The following is a 24,407-nucleotide window of genomic DNA, read 5'->3' on the forward strand; positions in this document are numbered from 1 at the left end:
TCTATGGCTACATTTTCCCTTGGGAAGTTCTAACAGTAACCAAATATGTTTGTAACCCTCACATTTGCACTTTTTAACAGTTATTTAACCACTGTTACCGGCTGTTTTGCTTCTCTGCAGGCAAGGGTCTTCAAACTCATATTGAAGTGTTATGGTTGAGATAGAGAGAGAGAGATTTTTTTTTTTTTTTTTTTTAAGAAACAACATTTGGAAACTGTACATTAAGTCAAGTGACACAACTTGATGATAATTATCTTAGTAACTGTGGCTTTCTAAGTGGAAAAAGGGAAGAATGTCATGCTGAAAGAGTCAGGCACTGATCTCTAATGCTGTTTATTGTTTAGAAGGCTAATAGTAATGAAGAACTACTATTCACACTGATGCACATTTTTATGTCTTATTTTATGTTGTGAACAGACTGACATCTACCTTTCTTCTTTGGCAAGAATGAAATACTCATTGCATAAAAACTGTTCTAATTTCTTTATTTCCAGGTTGGATTTTGTCATTTTCATTTGTATGTTGAGCCTTAAGGGATGTTTTGATAATGTAATCATTTTGCCTCCTCTTTCACTGGATAAATCGGGAGATGGAAGTTGGGGGAGGGTAAAATAATGTCAGAAAATATAATTCACATAATAACATTGAATTGTTTAGAGTTTCATGAGTGGTTCTGTTAACTAGCTCCAAGTCCAGCCAAGGAGAAGAAGAGAGAATGACCATGCTGGTATGCAACTTATACAACAGAAAAGAACAAATATGTTGTAAAATCCACCTTTCATTAATTTAATCCGTTTTCTACAGGATTTTGTAGCAGGAAGCCAAGGAAATTTTCAAACCACTTCGTATGAAAACACCAAAACTTTGCCCTTCGGCTTTCTCAGTAATTTCCCAAATAGAGATTTTCTTTCCTCATGTTTCTTAATAACTTGCTAACTACGTTAAAAGAACCACTGTTTACTTGGAACTGCAGTGATTTCCCTTTCATAAGGGAACTAATCACTGGAGTTAATCAGTGTGACAACAGAAAGGGGAGGTTTTGTTGGGTTTTTGCACAGAATATTAACCTGCACTTTTAGATATGAATTTTTAATGCATTACTATTACATTCCATCCTGTGAAGTGATTATTCATTTTCAGGATGTTCCTTATGCAGTGGAAGATGATAAACTGAATTTCAGCTATGTTTATGGCACCCAGAAGTAGAAGTGTAATTTCCTGCCACTGCTGCATTTATGGACCTAAACCTCTGCCAGTTTCACAGTATTTTTCTCTTACAGCACTCCTATATAAAAAGGCAGAGAGGCAGCTTTTGGGGGATGGTGGTGGTGTGCTGGTTCAGGATAGTTTCTGCAACACAATACAAGAGAGACTCAAGATTGTACCTCATACAGAATATTCCAGTACTTGTGTGGGAAGGATTTAAAATCCAGATGTGTATTTCATCTCTGTGATCTATATTTTGTCTTCCCCCCTAATGAAATGAGATTAAGTGCAGATCCAAATATCCCTGATAACTTAGTGCTTTTCAAATCCCAGAACCAGACCCAGCTTTGAGTTTTATACCTCTGGCCCAATTCTAAAAGATGACAGCTAACCCTGGTGTATTTATTCAGCCTGTGCTGGCAGCCTAGGCAAAGATCTAAAGGCCTTGTTCTGCTGTTAATTTGAATTCAGCATATGTAGCCTGTTATAAAATGCAAGACATCATCATTTGAGCAGGTCAAGCATATTCAGATGAAGACAAATGGTGCTTATTTGATTTTCTTAAAATCAGGAAATGAAAAAAGTGCTCTCTGGAGAAATCATGTTCTGCCTGACTTAGATGATAGACCAAGGCATGTACCCCAGATAAGAACAGGCACTCGTCTTGCGGTTTTTATCTCTGAAGGACGGTCGGGACTGTCAGCTCGCTGACATGTGCATTATCCATGTCATTTTAAACAAAGTGACCTGTAGAAAAGTGCACTCTGCCGTGACATGATAATGGGCTGTTGGATGACAGGTAAAGTACACACTATAAAGGAGGCTGTGCGTTATTCCTTTGTTTAACTGACAAGTAGAAACTTCTTTTCTTCAGACAGGCAGGATCTTTTAGATCTCTTTCAATAGGACCAAGAAGATTTTTGAATTCCTGCTTTAAATAAAATAACATTTTTAGGACCAAAAATTCCTATGAGCAAAATGCGTTGGGAGAAGTGAGGGTGCTAAACCTCTGTGCAAGAGGTTGATCATTTTGTAAATACTGCTCAGCATCCTCAGTTTTCATTAATAACCATAGGAGCTGAGGGTACTCAGCAGGATTAGAAGTTTTAAGATCCTTGACCCAAATGTCTATATCATGATGAGGGTATTAGCCTCCAACTGTGGAGCTGTTCTCATAGTGAATTGTCAAATTGCTCTTGGTCGGTCCTAGGTCAATGTATTCTGAGAATTGTGGAGTTATTCTCCTCCCACCAGAAACATCTTTGCCTGAAACGTTTCTGGGAAGAGGACATCCACTTTCCTTTAGGACTATCTCTTGCAGATTTTGATATCCTGAAGTACACAGAATCTATGGTATATTGCTGCAGATGAATTCTGTACTTGCTGTTCAGAAAATGGAAACGAAACAATTTTGCTTCATTTAGGATTTTTGAGGGTAAACCCACACTGATCCTTTAGTGTACCTGGGAAATAAGAGATCCACGAAACGTAGAAGTAATGCAAGACAGGTACATATTCCTACTAGAATAAATAAGACCTGAAATCCAGGAAGATAGACCAGTGCCTTTGAATAAAAAAATGCTAGATCAGTAAGATGAAAGGTGTGTGACAGATCAAGGTAGCTAAAAGACGAGTCAGTTCAAGCATGACTAGATGGGCCACAGTGAAGTAGGAGAACACAGGAAGGAGCAGGACCTGAGAGGCTGAGGAACAGATGAATAGTGAGTGGGGACAGAGTAGGAAAATAATGTCTCCTAGGCTGTTAGTATTATTTTTTCCCAACTTGAATATGTACCTATCTGGCTGCGTAGATCAGTGTTGATATCTGATCTCTATTAGGTGATGGCTGTGCCTCCAATACATCTTCCCTAGCCTTTAATTGGGAGCCGACAGACAGTCACTTTCTGTCTGTGTCTGCCCTCAAATGAGACATTTCTCCAGAGGTTTCTCTGGAAAAAGAAACAAGGATATTTAATTGAAAAATGGTGCAGCCCCTGCTTAGCAGTACTGTAGCTAAGGCTGTGTCAGCATCTCAATTTTAAATGACATGTTTTGGGTGGATAATTTATCTATTTATACAGATTCATGCTCCTTCATTCCAATTTGGCACACAGTATTGGGCCGGAGCATTCAAAGTAGCCATTTTGTTCTCCTGTTGCTAAAAAACCTGAAGAGGTAGCAAGTATGTCTGTGGAGGGAGGGTATATTTGGAGGGGTTGCATGAGAATGTGAAGCACTAATTCTTAGAGAGATGTCATTTTCCACCCTGGGATCCTTTCAGCAAATGCTGCTGGGATTTCTTACTAAATCAGAAGAAAGTATGGATCCCAGGGGAACTCAGGTTTTCTCCATTAAAAAGTCTGTCAGTCTTACTCTTTGAGCTCCAGAGCTGATAATCTAAAATTAGGGCAAGCTATTGCACAGCTGACAAATTTAAGTGCAACTGTGTTATCTTCTGGTATCTAGATACAATCTTTAAAATTATACCCACGGTAATTAATACAATATTAAAAACATAAGTGCAAACACATATTTTGTCTTCTGGAAATAAAAGGAAGTCCTGTTTTGAAAAGATGTATAAACTGCTTTGATAAGGAAGTCGTGCTAAAGATGAGATAAGCAGTAAGGTCCTTTTTTATTTGCCATCTCTACCATTTCCTCTCACCACTCTGTTTAATTAGCCTGATTTTAAAATTAAGGCTCAATCTGAGGCACTTCAGTGATTTTTCACTTCTCAGGAAAATATTTCATTGATCAAGGGGGACTGCTTTGCAATGTACACAGGGTTGTTACTTATGCCTGATTCAAGAGGAGAAGAGGCCTGCTTCTTGCTTGAATTTGATCCAACTGATCGGATGTACAACTTAAAAAAATGACTGCAATGGATGACTTAATTCTGTGTATATCTTAGTGGTACCCAATCAGTTCTCTCTTGATGAGGCTCTTGAATCCCATTAAAATGTGTTCTTCCCAGGCCCAGCAGTGGCTGGCCAGTTACGGCTGCAGCTCAAGCACTGACAAGTGTTCCTCCTGAAATGGGCTTTGCTTTGGATGGACTTTGTGTAGGGTGCAAAGGGAGGAAAGAGGCTGGTGAAACCAGTGACTCAGTTTGCAAGGTGTTGGCATATGGTCATAGGGGAAGAATAACAAAGCTTACCCCAGCTCGGGAGGGGATTAGGATGGGTGGGTGTTGTGCTCACTTAAGAAGGGTATGCTGGTGGGAGCATGTTGCCTGTGAGACTTCATTATTTTTTTCTTTGAAGAGAAAAATAAAATGCCATTGAAAGCAATCATGAGAGCTGAAGAATGGTATTTCTTGCATCAGAATGTTTTTAATGGTAATGCTAATACATTTGATTGCATATAAACCAGCTATGAACCAAAGATTATGGCATGGAAAATATCATAAATCACTTTGGTATGCTCAGATAAAATGAATGGTTATTTGTATATATCTATACACACAAAAGCATTCACATGTGGACCCTGTGTGTGTTTCTGAAGTCCTTTTGGACAATTATTTTGTGTATGGCCTTTGGAGAGAGATTTTGGAGTAGTATTTTGGCAGATGTGTGTCACCCAGTTTAGTATGTAGCCTATATTTCAGTGTTTGGTAGTTAAATATCCACACATACAAGTGTTTGTATATTTGTGTGCATGTGTGCGTTTGTGTGTAGTTTGATTTTCAGTGTGCTTCTGGCTGTGTTAAAAAACCGCACAATTTTTAGCCCAGCTTTACAAACTCAACTGTTTTAGGTAATTATAAATACTCTGATAAATTTATTATAAGAGGAACTTGGGATGGCCCTACTTAAAACCATGCCTTTCAGTACCACTGATAAATGCAAAGTTCATTGGTCATGAACTTCAGCAGCCCTTTCCTCCCTGCCCTCCAGAACTGAAGTGTCCTGCTTAGTTGTGTCTCTGCTGAATAAACAGAGCATTGTTTTCAGGTGTGCTGGCCCATGCGTCAGTGCTGCTCTGTTGTTCCCTTTCCTCTGAAACACATGCAGGGCACAGCAAATTGTCCTGTCTTCGGAAACAGTACAAACCCAAAACAGCCCCACCGTAAACTGTGCTAGAAAACATAAGACCAAGGTAAATAGCTGCTTTGCACAGGGCTGCCTTCCGTATATTCTGTTGCTGGAAGTAAAATGGATCAAATGGTGATGAAATCACTTTATGCCATCTTGTATAGTACAGACCACTACATTTACAGATGGGTGCAATTCACTCTCATGTGGGCAGTTGCATCAGTTTGGGGTTTTTTAGTAGGGTGCTTGGAAACAAAACTGGGGGAGGAGTATTTTTTCCTGTCACTCCTGGGGAAGGAAGAGTTTGGGTAGCACTTGAAAGAAAAGTGTCTGCCTGCATGGTACCAGAGTTGTAGCAGATAGATAGCTGGGAGCTGGCTAAATTTGTATATGGCTGCCACAGTCATAATATCTGTATTCTTCTTACTGTCTATAAACTCAGCCAGGCTTTCAGTTTGGTGTCTATGCACCACTGGAGTATAAATAACAAATTATAATTTTCCTGATCTGGAAAATTCTGGTTATCAAGGGAACTCTCAGCATTATTGAGCTGTTGAAAGAAGGGCATATATTCAGAGTTCATTTTATCTTCCTGTTCTCTGTACTTTTCAACTCTAGGTGCAGGTATATGAAGACTGGGGTGGTTTCTAGAGGAGAACCTCAAAATATCAAGTGTGTCATCTCCAGTCTAGTAAGAAAGCCTGAGAAATAAGTGTGTAGCCTGAGGTTATTTGAGACGTTCCTCAGGACTGCCAGGCAGGGAGTGAAAGTGGTATAGCCAGGGGAAACCACAGGAAAGGGAGCTCTGGTGGGGTTGCAAAGTCCTGAGGTTCAGGAGGGGGGATTGACTGCAATATGGAGGTGGACTTTTATGGGGGAGCTCCAGGAGGGGTTCGTGGTGGGAGCCTTCTCTCCCCAGACTGGGCCTCCCTGGGGTAGGGAGGTTTTGCATGGCAGGTTACGGCTGGCAGAAAAATGCTGAGTAGATGCCAGGCCCATTCAGCCCTCTCCTGGAAGGGTGAAAGGATTATTTGCGATAATAAGAGGCAGCTGAATTCTTGAAAAAACTCCTTGGGTGGTGGGTGCCAACGTGTTTAGCAAACAAGGCTCCATGGGGAAACAGTGGCTGAGAACCCAATTTTAAGCAATTATTTCAGGTCATGGGATACTGATATCTTACTGTTTGCCATATATTTATTTTGGCTAAAGATAGGATTAGAGAAATAGTTTCTCAGTATTATTCTTAAAACTGTTTCTGCAAAGCCAGGATGTTTCCCATCAGTGCAATTTATACTGCATATTTGTACAGGTGTTGTCTTTTTAACTCTGGAAAATACAGCACCTTAATCTTGCCCCAAGGGTGAAAGATCACCCAGACTTTATATGCTAGCAACGCTCAGGCAATCATGAAGTATTTCTTACTGTTTAAGGTCCATTAGGAGAAAAGATAAGGATCCTTTTTATTCATTTGATGTGCCACATAGAGGGTCCCTACAGCTAGAGTGGTAATAAAATCAGAGCCAAGTATGTTCGCTGTAAAAGATTATGCGTTTGCCACTAAGGGGAGTGAACATGTTGTTTACAGGCATGGGTACGTGCTCTCCGGGCTGGCTGTGCCACAGCGCTTTCAGCCCATGATTCGTCCTGTCCTTTATCATCTTTGTCACTTGGCAGCATGTTGTCATAGGTAACGTATCACTCCTCGCTCCCCCTACCCTCTTCCCCTTCCCCCGCCCAGCTCCCCTTCCCTTTTTTTTTGTACCCATTTCGTGTAGAAAATTTGTATTTACTTTGGGAGTGTAATTTGTTCCTCATGGATAATGTGACCCTTAGCGGAGCTGGATCATGGGTTAGTTGAAGTGATATTTTCCGCTAATGGTAGTCGTACATCATTGCTGTCAGCTCGGGTTAGGAGGCAAGCACATTACAGCTCCATTTTACCTCTGCAGGCATCTGGGATTATTTGCCATAACTGAGTATGACATGACCGCACTACAGAGTGCATTAAAATTTTACTAGCTTCTCAGGCAAGTTCCTTGGCTCCAGCCTGCCTTCAGGCAGGCGTAATGATGGATACCTCTAAGGTCCTGACTTCCTGCACCAAGGATACTCAATGTCAATGGCCCAAACAGGTTTTGCTCTCTCCAGGGCTTTAGACCATCTTCTGGCAGTTGAGTAAACAATCAAGAACTGAAACACAAGGAGGCTGGCACAGATGCCCCCGAAAGCTCCTCCTAGGGTATGCAGTGCTTTGCAAGTTTGGACACTGTCACATCAGTATCTTAAAATACTGCTAACCCATCAGGTTTTAAAAAATATCATTTGCAAGCTGTCTTATGTGGATAAAAATAAAATCTTTGTATGAAATTTAAAATTAATAGCAAAAATATCCAGGAATGTGGACTATTAAATTATATGTGAGTTTTAAATGTATGTGTGTAACAGGCATGTACCATGGTAATATGCAAATACACCAAATGTTGACGTGGTATTTGTATGTTCATGTTGCACTCTCTTTTATGCTTTATGCATATGCTGTATGCAGATTCATATATACAACTGTAGCAGTACATACCTCTATTCGTTATTTTAATTTTTTATTATGTTTGTATAAGCAATTACTGTTCTCATTTAGGATCTTAGAATATCAGCTGTGGCATATATAGATGTATATTATTTTGCAGCATGTGTTTTTATGTATACACATGCATACTATGAAAATAATATACATTCTTTTCATTGAACATATCTGTTTATATAGATGTACATTATTTGCAACATGTCTGTTTATATATATTGACATTCAAAATTAGAGGTATAGCTATACAGAGAAATGTGTATTAAGGAAACTTAGGGGAGAGATTAAATTGAATATAGTAGTGGTTTTAAATGCTTCTTGAAAAAGCATAATATGTACCCCAAGATAATTTTATTGCAGCCTCCTAGTGGTTTTATAAATATCTACAATACATGTATGCCCTGCCCACAAGCTCTCCTCCCCACAGCAGTGCTAATATCTATAATACTTGCAGGCAAAAGGTACGTAATTATATAGAGTATTTCTGTAAGGTAAGTAGGTATTGTGTGTGTTTAAAGTCCTGGAAGTTGTTCTCTTCTGTCCTCATTCTTATTTTCTGTGAATTAGCAGATGGAGGAAGAATGAAAAAAAAATGGTTTTGTTTGTTTAGCTTTTCTGTTTTGTCTTTTGAAGTGTTTAATTGCATTTATATTTACAGTGAGGTGAGAAAACGTGATAGGGCTTTTCAACTCATATGTTCCTCAGTAGAAGATTGTCTGGGTTCAAAGTATCCCTGAATGCCCATCTTTCCATGTTAAATCATACCATCTGAGGTGCACTCTGCTTTTTCTGTTGTTTCAACTAGGGCAGAGTTTTGGGACATGATACTGGTTTAGACAACTTGATGTTTTGTTTTGGTATAATGCATTCCTGGCAATAAATCTTCCTATCTTTATTGCAAAACTTAGAGCCAAACTTTACTGGGCCCAAGAGTTTTATCTGTGTATAGATTGTAGGATTTGATTCTCTGTAGGGGAGGAGAGAGGAAGAAGAGATTAAAGATTAAAGCTGATGATGTGCTCAGTGCTATACAAGAAACAGAAGAGACAGTTTCAGACATCTCTAAGGATAACATGCAAATTCCTAAAGCCTTCCCAGCAGCTTAGATCACAATAAGAAAGACATTCCAAATGATAGATAGTTTTGCTTGTTCACATTTTGGTGTTACATCTTTTTTTTATACGTAGCAAAACTTTTATCAAAGTAGATCCATGAAGGTTGTTAGAGTACGTGGGAATGCCAGGCAACATTTCATTTTCAGGGTGCCACCTATGCAGAAGTAAGTAAAATCACAATATGGTTTTCTGATCTCGCATGTAACTAGAGTTGTAATTTCAAGCCAGCGAAAAAATAGGTGTGTGTCTGTGTGTGCACACGTCGTCCATGAGCGCAACACACTGTATCTATCTCTGAAATCCAGCCTTTGGAAAAAAAGTTACCCTGAGTGATGTGGATTTCAAGTTTAATTTAGAGTGTTTCAGCTGAGATGTTTTCTTAAGAAGCCTACAAGGTATGTCTTATTCTGCACAAGTATCTGTAAACCTTCCACACAAAAATAAGATTAGATATCCTGAAAGGAAATCTATGTACTGAAACATGCTGGCACATTTCTCATGATCAATATACCTATATATAAATATTTGTTGATTAGATATGTGCTTTATATGTGTATTTGGCAGTAGGTATTAATGAGTGTGCACGTATGGTATGTGTGTATGGAGACAGACAGAAATTCAATCTGTGGATCTTGGAGTTTGGCCATGTCCAAACACGTCTAGATTATAAAAGGTGTTTCTTTAAGGACTATACGTTAGTGTATGTTATTCAAGTGTAATTTTTATATACAATTTATGCTATTGAATAACATCTGTTTTTCATAGCAAATCAGATTTTATAATCATGTATGAGGCATGCTCCCCATTCCTGAATGTCTGTTCTCACATTTCCTTGAAAAGGAAAAAAGTCTTAGGCCTGAGAACCGAGAAGGTGAGATATTTCTTTAGAGGTTTCTTTAGAAAGAGAAGAAAAAAAATTATATATATCAAAGTTATGGTAATTATTTCATGTTTTTAAGAGTCTTCGAGGCCACAACACATGTAACCGTCTCAGGTTTCTCACAAACATATCCAAGGACAGGCTGAAAACAAGGAGACAGGAAATTAAATGCATGCACCAATGAATTGAGAAGGATTCCAGCAAGTACTGCTTTGGTTTTCTGCATATTTCTCTCCATCTGGCTCAGCACTAACAAGGGTATTGTGGACTTGGAAGTGGTAAAATACAGCTACTGTGTATCTTGGATTCCAGAAATTCCCCGAACAGGGTAGAAGTGAAGAGAATAACACGTGGTTTGAATTAGGGTTGGGCCTACAGGTACCAGCAGAGTAAGGATCTTTCTGGACTTTCATCTTTCTATTAATCCAGTACAGGTTTTGCATAACCTTTTCCTCCCTATTCCCTCATGGTACCCACAGACAAGATAATGCCTTCTCTGAAAGTCTCTTCGCCTGCGCCTTGCTATGTCACCAACGAATGAACCCCTGGTTTATTTGCTGGAAGGATAAGCCACCAGGCTGTAGTGCAAGACCTCAAGTTATCTACTTCACATAGAGATGTTTTGAGAGTCAAGGAGTTGTGTTTTAAGAAAAGCAGATGAGCAAACAATGAGTATGTTAGAAATGCTTGACAGTAACGGAATGCCTTACTTAGCTGGTATATTAGCAGGTAACTCCACGTACGTGTTGTAAGCACCTCTGAAGGACACCACACATGAAAATAGGAAAAGGTCAAAACATCTTTAACTTTTAACTGGCCGGGTTCTCCCAGGCTCTCAAATTATGCCCACAATGAGCTGGCTACTGGTCTCCACGCTGGGAGCTATTGGTGGGAGGTGAGAAATGTGGAAGAAATAGCTTAAGGTGAACCTGACATGCTTTGCGTTGAAAATGAGAGTCAAATTGTGTGCATTGAGTCTTGAAAGCCTTTCTCTGAACTCTGTTGAAAGTCTGGATTCACTTCCAGGCATTAGAAAGATGCCTGCTTTGTAATTTCCATCTAGTAGGAAGCACCAGGATGACCTTTGTGTCTTTAAAAATTGCCTGGGCTTTCTAATTCATGCCGATACCTCCTCTTAAAATGCACCACTGAATTTCTGGGCTTTGCAGGCCGTCTCAACATCACATTTAAGCTGACTCTGGACAGTCAGACAATATTAAACAAGGTTGTTCATTCATAACAAAAGCATCCTAATTGAGTTACATTATTACATTAACTGTAGCAATCAGATTGAACCAAATCACTCAGCGATAATGTCATTTTCCAGGGTATCATTTGTAGAAACGAGTTGTGCTATAAGATGCAATAACTTACTTAATCCTGTAGAGTTTATGGTGACTTATGTGTCATATCCAATTCCTTACTTTCAGAGAAAACTGAGCAGTTAATGCATGGCTGTGAACGGGCACTGAGTGATGAATTTATAGAGAAACATTTAGCAGATCCTAGACAAACTGAAGAATGAGTTATAGTCTATAGTAATCTCAGATAAAGGGTCTGTTCTAGGAGCAGGTAAGGTGCAACTTTTTCAAATTGTTAACTTCTGGCAACACATTGGTGGTGATGTTTGTTTAGGGCATTGATAGATGGCTACTTTATTGGCTCTGAGTTGTCCATTGAGTACAAATTCTCAGCCAGAGAGTGGGAAGGATGATAGAGAAGTTAATTTTGGACTGTATGTGCCAAATGTTTACAGGTAACCTCATTCGGAAAACTTATTTTCTGTTGGCATTTTTATGTGCCACCAGGACTTTGGGGGGGATTCTTGTTGTTAATGCATTTACAGTTTTGTTTTGTGAAATCTGGATGACTACAGGGCGGAGAGGAGAGGTGTCTGCTAGTTTAGAGCAGAGGAGTAAGATTTGGGACAGGACAGGGTCAGCCCCAGTCAGCTGTAACTGGGGAGGCACGCATCCCTTCGATGAGTGCAGTGGGGAGGGGAGCACTTACCTTTGTAAAGACCTCTGGTATGTAATACCTTGTGGCTGCAGCCACTGAGGATGTCTGTCACAGAGCGAGGGGTGTTATATTGTCTCAGACTGGTGCCCTGTTGAGGACATCCTGCTTTTGAGTTTACCTATTCACAGGAACTAAGAGGCTTGGCTAATTTTGTGTAAAACACTTACAGTTCCTCCACTTCAAGGCGCTGAAGAGGTAGGAAGTATTACCATCACTGCCTGAATGGAGCCACTTCTCTTTGTTATGTTATCAGGGTCACTTTGATTGATGGTGTCACTGCACCACGATAAAGCAGATGGGCTGCAGGCTGAATAAGATCAGTTTTAGAGGGCATTGCAAGGATGCTAAGTCAAGGCTGTTGTTTTCAATATGGTAGAAATCCATAGTATCTTGTACTCCCAGGAAAATAGAAACATGCTGGAAGATCGATGTTTGTACTTGTCATATGTCATCAAAAATGCAATGAAAGAGAGGCTCCATCACAACTTCCATACGATTGCTTTTGTTCCTCTTTCCTGGTCTAAGAATTAACAGCAGCTCTGAACTTACTCATTACATGATCTTTGTTTGGGGCTCCATTTCAATATAAACATGAGGTTCAAAAGGGAAGACTTTCTGCAACTGAAGCCTGAAATCCAAATGATGTTTTATTAGTTTTGTATTATTGTTTCTGTACAGCAGCCCTCAGAAACCCCTTCCACATCGCGTTCTTACTGGTCTATGCACAGTACAGACAGAGAGAGAAACCATTCTTGTCTCCCAAATCTTTTGATCTAAATAAATGAGATTGTGTGAATTGGAGGGGATATTAAATACAAAGAAGTGAAATAAATAATTCATGTCAGTAGCAGATCTAGGAAACACAGATCTCCCAAATTCCATGCCTCCCATTCTAAATTTTGTTTCATTTTGTTTTTTTCTTACTGTAGTGGCTTCTAATGGTAATTTGGGCATTGCTTATGAATCAGGGGACCTTGGAGAAGCCTGTGGGTGATTTGTAGAGCATCGCTGCCCTTGAGTGCTGATGGGACAGACTGTGTAAGGGGCATGGTGTTCCCCACGATATTTTGAAGACCAGTAGTGGCCCATTGTTCCAGAGATCTTTAGAATCCTCTGATGCCACTTGCTGTCATCCCCAGCAAGTATTCTCTGAAGTTGAAGTTGAAGAATGCACTGTGGGAACTGTCAGGTTTGCTGCTTAAAGTATCTCTCAGGGCTGCTCAGACGGCAGTATAGTGTTCCTTGTCCTGCACATGAATCTGCCCGATCTCAGTAAGATTAGTGCCATTTAGGATTTACTCTATTAAAATCTGTAGCATTGTTTCACATTTCATTTGGTGTGAGCAATGCCTGAAACTGTGATTCTTGGTCACATCCTGGCCCAGTATGTGATTTCTGGGGGTCTTGGGGTGTGAAAATGAGAGGTGTTGTGCATCTCTGGGTTTTTAGATGGCGTGACAACTGTGACGGTTTCTAAGTTTCTTTTCTGTACATGATTTGTATGTATGGTAACAAAATACTTATTTAAATTAATGATTGTCTTTAAGTAATTTAATGCTTGTTTTTGTTAATGGGTAACCTGACTAAAGAGCTTTCAGTTAGCTGCTTTAGCAAATCATTACAAACTCCCTGCTACTTCCTGTGGTAACATTAATCAGAATGAACTCATTGGCTACTAATGCAGATGCTATATGTAACTCAGTATAAATTTTATTGTAATTCTCGATTAATTAGTGTCTACTTATTCTAAAGGGCTAAATGACACCAAGCACCCTGATTTAAAAAATCAGCTGGAAACAGAAGTGACTCTACCCATAGGCACTAGGGAGAATATCTAGAGCTGGTAAAAAAGTTTAAATATCTCTCAGAGATGGCAACAAAAGCTTAGGAAAAGAATTGGACAAGAAGGACTGCTCAGCTGTTTTAAGATCTGGGAGCTCCATCCCTTTCAAGAGGGACTCGTGCTTCACAATAGCTCAGAATGGACCACCTTTACAGCAGTACTTCTTTATGTCTTTCTTTACACATAGTCATTACACATACTGTGTTTTCCTTTCTAGATTTAGGGTTGATGATTGTGTGTTGTTCGGGCTATCCTGTGGGGTAGATTGCACTGTTCTAGAAAAGCAGAAAAGCTGATGCTTTGGGCTTCTAGGACAAGTAGAAAGAGCAGAGTGAGCTCCTTGACTCCCTGAAAAGCAGACTGGGGAGGTTTAACTGAGCAGTTTTTATGTTTTTTTTCGAATTGAAAAGAAGGTCTGAAGTTTAAAATGGTTTTACCCTGCTCTTTTTCACATGGAAATGGCATGTTTTTCTGGAAGTTCATTCTCATTCATAAGAATATTTTCTGTATATAAATCCACTAAAGGTTTAGTCAAAACTTCCCATAACTATATTGCTCAGTACATAATCTGTTTACTACAGTATTTGCCATGCCAGGTAAATACATTAAAGAAAAATACATAGAATACATAGAAACATACACAGAAAATTCAACAGATGAGCAAGAACCAAGTCACACTTCAGTAATGCGTTAGGGATGCTTTTTGAGTAAACACCAAATCCTAGAACCAAAGCACCCCATATATAAAATCTGTTCTAAAATGAAGCTTTTCTGTTAAAAACATGAAGCTATGGGAAGCAGAGAGAATAACAAGCTAGAGCTGGAAGTGGACAAGAGTAAACGCTTCGATTCACATTGAAATGATTTCTCCTGCCTAGTATAATTTAACCTGCCCACACTGCTAAACTTGTATATTACACATTTCTGTCAGAATGTCAGGAGAAATGATAAGCTTTCTTGAAGCTGCAACCTCGATTACATATGGAGAGCATTCCAGCCAGGGTTTTCTTGTACATTTTTAAGACTTTTAGCTTGGTCTCTCAAGTATAAAGAATACCCTACTTCATGACCCCAGCCTCTTGTTAGTTGATAGATGAAATCTTTTCTTAAGCTGAGTCCCTTGTCTATTATGTTTTCAGAATTCAAGGTTTCTCTTTAAGCTTCCTGGCTTACTGCCAAAAGTACGTGGCTTTGTTACCCGAAGAAATTGCCTTTTTATTAACAGGAAGTGGATCTCTGAAATGGCATATGTGCTGATCTGCTTCCAGGTGAGGAAGAAAATTTTATAGGTGTGATCTTGTTCTTTTGCCATTGCCAATAACTACAAAAAGAATAGCAAAAACTGTTGTGGTTGCTGGGGGTTTTTGTTAGTCCATTTTTTAATTTGGAAAGCTGGGATATAGCATAAAAGCAAAATACAAGTGGTAGTCACTCCTGTGTTTTAAATGTTTTTTTTTTAATCTCAAATGTCCATTATTACCTATAAACTGTAGCCTACATACCCAGGAAAAATGCACATCAAAGTAAGTGGGGGGGTTGCTTCAATGTCATCTGAAGAATTTGAGTGTAAAGTAGAACAAAGAAAGAGGGCTCATTTCACGAGTACATCTGTGTTAAATCGTATTCTGGAATAAGTAAGCAGAGATTGTTGTATCAAATGGATACTGTAGAAAGAATATTGTCTGTACCATCTAAGTTAGAATCTGGCCATTGCAATAGCTTAAGCGGTCAGATAAGTTGAGGATCATCACTAATTTTTCTGTGTCACACCAGATAGTTTTACCTCTGCCGTCTAAGTGAAGTAAATCAAGGAAATGAGGCTTCCTAGAGATTCTTGTTTAAGAGCTTCAGTGCTTTTTCATGTGACTGCTTACTCAGGACTTGCCAACAGAAAAAGATTCCAGGCCACAGCTAATCAGACAAGTGATTTCATTTAACTGAAATATCAAGAACTAGTTAGGAATAGATTCTTTTAGTAGGAGACATTCATGCTTATCTGTAGATACTGTTAAAGCCATATTTCTCTTTTAGATAATGACCAGCTACTGCAGTTTTCTAGATTTCAGTAAATGTGATGAATAACTGGGGCAGGGGGGAATAATTAAATTGGGTACTGATTGAGAACCAGTTGTAGTGACAGATATTTTATTTCACCTTCATGCAGAAATTTCTGTGTAATAAAACTACTAAGCACATTTTCACAAGTACAGAAATGCCAGTTCACATTTGTAAGAGATCTGAAGGAAAAAGGGCCCTAGTAATACGCTAAGCAATAAGCCATCATAAGTTTATTTAACTGATTGCTGCCTATAGGACTTGGATAAATTTCTAAGGACATGAAGAACAATGAAACAGTGAAGCAGGAAAAACGGAATTCAAGAGAAAGCACATTTTGAAGAACTCTTTAATTAGTTACAAAGATTCATACTCTAGTGTGTGTGATTTCCCCCCACCCTGCCTTTGAACAACAGAAACATTTACAAAAGCCTAACGAATGATTCCCATGTAAGATATTCCTTCCCCCACTGTGGAGTGCCTTTAGTTATAAAATCCACAGTAAGTACCATCACATTCCCTCCTTTGTTTTGCTAATATTGACCTCGTAAGGGGCTAGATTTTCAGTTGTTATAAATCAGTCTAACACTGATTACTACTGAGCTTTCTTGATTTGCATCAGCTAAGGCTCTAGCCTGAGTGCTATGCTCTGAGCATAAAATGAAGACAGAAGTTAGTACGAAATGAAGCTGACCCTTTCCTTTAATTTTCAGTTGGTGGACGAGCTCCTGAAACATGAGTTGCCAGGGCTGTATCATTTGTGTCCCTCAGACAATCATGGTTCAGTCCATACTGCCAGACTTTGTGGCTAAAACCCAACTGGAAACCCGGGCATGTTTGTTCTCACCCCATTTTTATATGTGGGATAAAAAATTATCTCAGTGCCCTTGCTCAGGTGTCATGACAGTTAATGGGGAAGAGTCTGCGATGGGCAGGAAAAGTAAAAATCTACAATCCATCTCATGAATTGTACTTCTTCCTAGCAGACTGAATCTCTCCTGATCTTGGTCCTAACAAATCCAGTATCTTACCCCATCTTGCAAATTTTAGCATGAATCTGTAGTCTAAAAGTCAATGGAAAGAAAGTGATTGGAGTGTAACCACTGTGGTCTGTAATAGGAAGGATTATGCAATGGAAAATTCATGTGCAGGCGTTTTTGTGTGTATCTTTCAATATTCAGTAGCTAGCCAAATCTTGTCTGATGTCCTCTAAGAAATGTGGAGATCTTTTGTTAGTTTGTTACTTTAGGTTAAGCATTTCTGGGGAGTGCTGAAATGCTTAATGTTGAGATATCTTTGTGGCTTTTCAGATCAGTGCTCTGATTGTGAAGACATGAAGGGAAAAATGATTGGGAGGATTTGTCACCTGGTTTCATTGGAACAATTGCTTTTCCCCCTTGGTCAGATATAGGACATAAGGCGAATCACCTAAATGTAGACAGATTGCAGTAACACACATGACAGTCCTTTATTGGTTTCCATTACCTATGCTGCTCATTTCCCAAAGAGGAAAGGGCAGCTAATGCTGTATATTTTTTAACATAAACCAAAGGGAAGGATAAGCCAGTGCATATGAAACGATGTCTCTTTATTCTCCATATGCACTGAATTGAATTGCAATTTCCTCCTTTCATTTTCTCTTGGTTCTCTGTATGTCAGAGACAGCCAGGTATGTTTGTAGTCCTTCACCGGCATATGATCACTAGAAGCCTACAGGTAATGAGTGGACACATGTTGTGCAGTGACAGGGTTTTCAGGCACAGCTCTGCTAATGAATTGACAGTGCTACATAAAGGCTTAGGGCAGCCAGCCCTCCTCTGGGGAGGGGAACCTTTGCACGCTCCCATTTTAGCTTATTGCAAAATTCTGTCTCTGTTTTAAGTATATCACACCTTTATTTAGATGTTTAGTTAGCTCTCATCATTGTATTCATATATATATATATATTCTACGCCTGCATCTCTGAGCAGCTCACAGTCATTACTGAGGGTATTCCCCTGCAGTGCATGGCATTGCTCTTTCCCTGTGCAGAGACTGAACATGATCATCTCCCTTCTGCAATAGTACACATCATTATCAGGTGGGGATAACAGAGTGTTTGGGAATGTTTTCAAATGTGCAAGGAAGTAGACAAGGTCCCAGAGAAGAAGGAGGCTGGCTGCCTTCTGACATCTGGGAGAAGTATTGATCTCTCCCCTTTTCTCTCTCTCCTTTTCCCCTTCTGTCTCTCTCCTTTTCTCCCTCTCTCCCTCCCCCCACCCTTAATGGATTTTCTAGCTGTTTCTTTGAATAAAAAATTAATAATGGGAAAAGCTTGTCGCTGGTCCCTGGGGTAAAATAGTGGCTAAGGATGAAAAAGAATGATTTGAACAAACAGTCTCAGGAGAATAAATGAAGTGCTATAAGTATGACTTCTGTAAGTAAAGGAAAAATATATATAACTGAAAATATTTGCCTAGTTAAGCAACTTCTATAATAAAGCTTAAGCCACACTGTTAGCAGCTTGGAATAGATTTTCAAACCCAGCCAGACAATCTAGGAGACAATATTTAATTTTCTAAATAGACATAGAATGTGTAGATGTCCAAATCACATGAATTCCTCAGGACGAGATCTGTAGATGGCATTTGGATGCCTGGAGGTGTAAACTGGGCTTCTTATGGGATTTTCAGAAGGACATAAGCAAATCAGGCAGCCAACTTGTTTTGATTTTAATAGGAGTTGCATACCTAACTTGCTTTTTATGCCTCCTCCTTTCTGCAGGGATTTACCTTCTCTAGTACAAGACAGTTTGAAAACGATACTTGGAAACATGTTACTTTGCTTATAAAAAATGTACCCCTGAGTTCCTAATAGCTGTGCTGACAAAATGTAAACTGGAAAGGATGCTTCTGTTTCTCTGATACGGGTCATGTGTAGCTGCTTGAAATACTGGCCAAACGCTAGGCCTTTCTGCCAGCCTGCCATTCGCTGTTCCAGGCCCTGAGAAGCGATCCATAAAGCACAACCAGCGAAAGCTGGGTTGGCTTACATTTAACAAGCATTAAATAAGGAACTACTTTGATTTTCCTAGGCTAACACATCCTCCTATTCAGAATGCATTGCTATAGAAAACTTCCAATTTAAATACAAAAAATGAAAACAGGAGATATTTTTGTGGCGCTCGGTGCTGTATTGTACGCTGCGTTGTTACGCACTCTGGATGGATTCTGCCTGCTCTTTATTCGCATGACCTTGCTGTCATGTTCTGGGGACCTTATCAAAGACCTTTGCCAAACTGCAGTAAACCAGAACCATGCTCCAAACTCTGATGACTGATAATCTTGGAAGTGGCAGTTAACTGGTGAGAACAACCCTCTGCAAGCCCAGAGGCAGGAGCAGGGCTCCTTCCTCAGCCCTCCTCTGCAGCACCTTGCCAGTGAACTCAGGGCACACAGGGAGTGAATTCCCCTCCTCTTCACTGCCCCCAGCACCTGCTTTCTTTTGTTCCTCTGTTTGTTAAGTAATTAATCTCATTCTGCTGAGATGAAATTTTTCTATTAAAAGGAAAAAAAAAAAACCTTCAGTCAAAACAACATTTGGGGGAGAGGAGGAGGGAGGGGGAGAGGAGCCCTCCTTACAGTTTGTTAATTGGTTCTTTCACCTGACAGTAGTTTGTGTCAATTAACTTGATACTCGGTGAAAGTGAAATTAATCCACCTGGGTCAAAAGCAGCTATTAATTTTTAATCAAAACAAAATGCTCACTCAACAGATTTGTAGCTCCACTTAGAATAAACAAGATACGCATGAGGTGGAATGTGCCACCAGGCTCTGCTCCACGGAGATGCTCCTGGGGATAATTTCTTTCTCTCCTGCAAAGGGCAGAGGTGAGGCAAGTCAGCTGCTAATGACATTCTTCTTCCAAAGAGGCTGTTTCCCCAGTGCATGTATACCCTTTCCCCAGTGTATGTCACCCCTAGAAATCAAAACCTTTCCCACAGTAGATTTGGGTGTCCTCTGTGCAGCAGGGCTGTCATGGCAACACCTGTGGAGGGATTTAGATACAACAGCTGCCCGCAGCTGTACACTGTGACATACCCAGACACGCTCATCCCCTGCCCCACTAGGTGCAGGCCATCCCTCCTTCTTGCTGCCTTCCGCAACACACCCGGACACAGACATGTCCCTCCCCTCAACACACTGTGGTACACCTGGGCACAGGTGTGCTAAACTTTATAGTGCATCCCCCTGAGAGCCTGTGCTCTGTGGCCTCTGTTTGACATGGAGAAGATGACTCTTTCGTTAATAGATGATTAGCCCTCTTTCTTCTTCTTCCATGAAAGGGGGCAGGGAGCAGAAAGCTGTCCCAGGATTTCTTCTACCCTGTGCTCTAAAACAATGAGGGCAAAAATCTCATATAAATTCTTTATTTTTCAAAAAACCATGATGCTCCAGGTGGCTGTCTAGCCATCATATTCAGTTAGATTAATCTAAAAAGTAGTCAGAAGGAAAAAGTCTGGATTTAAGTTTGCTTTTGCATATAAGGTGCATTGGGATTAGATGCTATTAATAATGAACTATGTCAGACCTAGCAGTTATGAGTTCTCCTTTTATGCCGATGAGCTGAAGGAAGTCTAGGTGAAATAAGCTTGAGGTATGTACAGAAAAGACTACTTCAGAATCACTGAAGGTGGTTTAAAATTCCTTTTTATTCTCCTCCTTCCTGTCTCTTTCTTTCAGTCTGTCCCTCCTGAAAGCTTCCTTCTCTGCTAGTCTCTAAGGGAATAAAGTAGGAAAAACCCCACTTTGCTACATACTGAGCATGTAACAACAGCTCTTGGACTGTGGCCCCAGGAGCTCTGGTAGTGCTCTGAAGAACAGATTATTTGAGTCACGCAAAAGGCAATGTAGTAAGTCCAACCTTGGGGGTGGAGGTCCAAGGAGGACTGCAGAGTGAAATAGCTGGAGTCCTACTGACACCCATATTTCATGTGTGTCACAGGTACCAGCAGAGAGGAAGCAGTCTCTGTTGTATACCTGATGTGCTAAGATACAGGTGCTAAGGCCAAAGGTTTTTAAAAAGAAGTCTCTTGACATCTGATTTTGTAGAAGGAATGCTCTATTATGAGCCCTGTTGGTCCTAACTCTTAAGAGTGCTAGAGATGTCCACATCCGCCAAATCATCTAGCAAGTGCAAGTTGCCAGGTGACTTAAAATGGGATGTAGTGGGACAGCTAAGTCACCTGCCAGTTGCATTTGGAGAAGCTGATTATTGTTCTCTAGTCAGCACAGTACACCCCATCTCTTCTGGAGATGACGGATGGAAGATTAATAATTAACTGGGAATAAACTGTTCCTCAGAGGGTCCAGGAGGAAATTCCCATAAGAACTCTGCAGCTGGTCCGCTATAGTAGGAGTTGCATGTGTGATTTTTCTCTCCTCTGAAGCACTGGATTTCAGCGCTGTGGTGTGTGCTGTGCAGTGTAACCAGCTCACTGTGTGACTTGACCTTGTCCAGTGGAAGAATTGGCAGTGGTTGGCATGTGTGCTGCCATTGCAATTAGCAAGCACTGGGAGATCTTAAATGAGGAGGTGTAAGTCACACTGCACTCTGCAATGTCTTAGCCCTATTGTAAAGCGGCTCACTGAGACACCCACTCTCACAGCTCTTCTCTTTCTCATTACTTTGTAGACAATAAAAGCAAAATATTACCTGTTGGTTGTCAAGGTATCAAGCCTTAGAGGAGATTTTTTTTCCCCTCTTTTTTTTTCCCCAAGCAGTTTCATGTCTTGGGATTTTTAGACACTAATTGGATTTTTTTTTTTTTTTACTATTGGGAATATTATTTTATGAGGTGAATATGTCTGCATACCTGAGTGCTGTGGGCAATTTATACCTGTGCAACTTACTACCTGCTCTTGGGCTGATTTGGCCAAATGGATCAGAACAGTACATCTATCTGAAGTAGAATATTAATCAATAGTATATAGCACTCCTTGATGCAGTGGTAGCATGATCTAATACGTGACACTGCTCTTTCATGTGTTTCTCTTTCCAATACTGTAATTAAAGTAAATCACAACCTACATGCTGGAGTTAATAGATTTTTTTTATTACACATGCTCGAAGATATAAAATGGTTGCTAGTTCTTCCTTCTCTTCCAGCTATGTCTGGTCCACTTAGCTGCCAGGATTGCCTAAAGAATGTATAACCTGGATTACTGTTAGGATTTTAACAGGAAAGAATATATTCTTCAGTGACAGGGAAAGGCAAGTGAGTGAAAAAGGAGTGACAGACTCCTCCAACAGGCAGTGTTTTATATTCAGAGGACATTAATAGGCACCAGCGAGACAAGGATATAGTTCAGAGCATGGAGGGGCTGTGTCTGTTACACATTAGAAGTAATAGTAGTAGAACTAATAATAATAACAACTTTATACAGGCAGACCGATTAGCTTGGAACTTGCCACTACCTTGATGTTCTTGTGGAAGGTGCCGCAAAACCTATAGTGAGCATAAACCACCTGGCCCTAATTAACTCCTAATTCAATAGAGGAGGTTTTCAGCAGCAAAGGAACCATAAGGCTCAAGCTAGGATATCCCATGTGTGCTTCATCCAAAGGGAAACTGCCAAGTGGCAGGTTATTGGCACCGCTTCCTGGAGCATCCCTGAATCCACTGCTCTTTCATGTGCTTTCCAGGCTGATTCTGCCTCACCAGCCTTGTGAGAGAACAGTCTCAGCTGGTATGTTTGTGTGGCACATTCAGTAGCAAGACTCAGAGGGTGTGATGCACTTTTCTCTATGTTACTGTACTTTAGCTATTCCTTGTTCTTACCATCTTTGTCTTTTTTTTTTTTTTTTTTTTCCCTTTTTAATCATTTCTGGAGCAAAGTGTGAGGTTGGTAAACTGTGATACTCTGACAAGTGGAAGCTTACATTTCTGATGATTTATTTGCATATCTTGTAAATAGGTAATCTTTTTTTCCTTTTCAAGGTGATGTGATTTAGTTGCAGAGAGATTAGGGAGCTTATCTGACCTCATAGAGGAAGTTTGGTGTTCTGAGACTTAAACCTTCATAATCAGAAATGTTACTTCCTCCTGTCTCTCCCTCAGCTTATAAGCAATAGCAAAGCCTTGCAACAACAACATCAAGCACTCAAACCATTAATATGTATCCACACAAGAAGTATGTACCCCAATCTAGTAATATCTGTAATGACTTAGATGCAGGGTATAGCTGGGGATTAATGACTAACTGGCATTAATGGGCCTCAGATCATCAACTGCTTCTCTGTTGGTCATTAATCCCCAGGAAATAGTCTGTGCTGAAACTACTGTTGCTTAATTAGAACATGGTTGGCCAGTTGCAGCACAGCACTGTCTATGGCTTTTGGGGGAATAAAAGGAACAAAACATAGAATCATAGAATTGTTTAGGTTGGAAAAGACCTTTAAGATCATCCAGTCCAACCATTAACCTAACATTACCAAGTCCACACTAAACCAGTTAAGGGTAGACTAGACTAAACCATGAAACATGTCATATCATATCATAGAATGCTTTGGGTTGGAAGGGACCTTGAGAGATCATTGAGCCCAACCCCCCTGCAGTGAGCAGGGATTGAACCTGTGAACTCGGTGTTATTAGCACCATGCTCTAACCAACTGAGCTAACCCAGCTGGTCCCAAAGTGCTATGTCTACCCGATTTTTGAACGCTTCCAGGGATGGTGACTCCACCACCTCTCTCGTCCTTATGAACCTGTTGAGCATGAGATGGATCTTCTCCCATTTACAGGATGTGTGCATGTGTCTAGAGACAGAGTGCATCCTCAGAGTTAGGCTTGATGGCGGATTGCCTGGACTCTGTCTCTTCATCTTGGACTCTCTTTTTCTGGCTCAGGACAGCCTTTATTTCATTTCAAGGCAGATGGTTCTACATTCCTTTAGAGCTGCTGGTAAGGTCTAAATGACAGTGAACTGTATTTTCTCAGAGATGGTAAATCTATTTTTTTTAATGGAAAATACCAGTTTTAAGTCACCTCATTTACCATGGTGCAATAGCATGGACTCTCCCCTTTTTCCACATTTCATGTTTATTCATTCAATTTTTCTTGCTAGTCTGGAGCCATAAGGGAAATATATATTGCCTGTAGTTTTCTGAAAAGAAGAAAGGGGATTCAGTCCTTTCCTAGCTTGGATAAACGACCATGTGATCCTCCCTTACCTTAAGATAATGGAAAAGAGAACTCCGCCTTTACATTTCAGAAGTCTTTAACCACTGTTCAAGCCCCAGTTTCAAAAATATATTGGGTCATTCCTTCTACTACATCAGCCAGGTCAGTAGCAATATTAATTATTCATCATGTCCCCAAACAGCATAAGCATAGTTGTACATGCTAAAAGTCTGATCCAAAGCCCAGTGAAATCTTTCTAAGGTTTTCAGTCATTTTGGATCAGGACCTAGAAGCACCTGGGTATCATGAATCAAGCTTCATAGTTTCTACCACTCTCTGCTGGGTATGAGATTTGTGCTGTCCATGGGATCTGTTGTAATTATGATCACTCTTCCCAACCTCAGGCTGATCTTTTGTTTTAATGTAGTTTGATGGCCTAGGTATGCAGGCCTGTACTTCTCTGCTTTTCATTATTCATGAATAGCATTTAATGCCAAAACAGGGGGGAAGACAAGC

The 24,407-nt window shown here is 40.1% G+C and overlaps 1 protein-coding gene across 2 annotated transcripts in view; it reads left to right on the top strand.

Annotated features, from left to right (window-relative positions):
- Window positions 1–24,407, top strand: part of AUTS2 (activator of transcription and developmental regulator AUTS2) — an 803,913-nt gene that overhangs the window by 558,415 nt on the left and 221,091 nt on the right. The window lies entirely within an intron of this gene.

This window comes from Pelecanus crispus, chromosome 12, assembly GCF_030463565.1.
Source record: "Pelecanus crispus isolate bPelCri1 chromosome 12, bPelCri1.pri, whole genome shotgun sequence".
In the NCBI taxonomy this organism is placed as follows: Eukaryota; Metazoa; Chordata; class Aves; order Pelecaniformes; family Pelecanidae; genus Pelecanus; species Pelecanus crispus.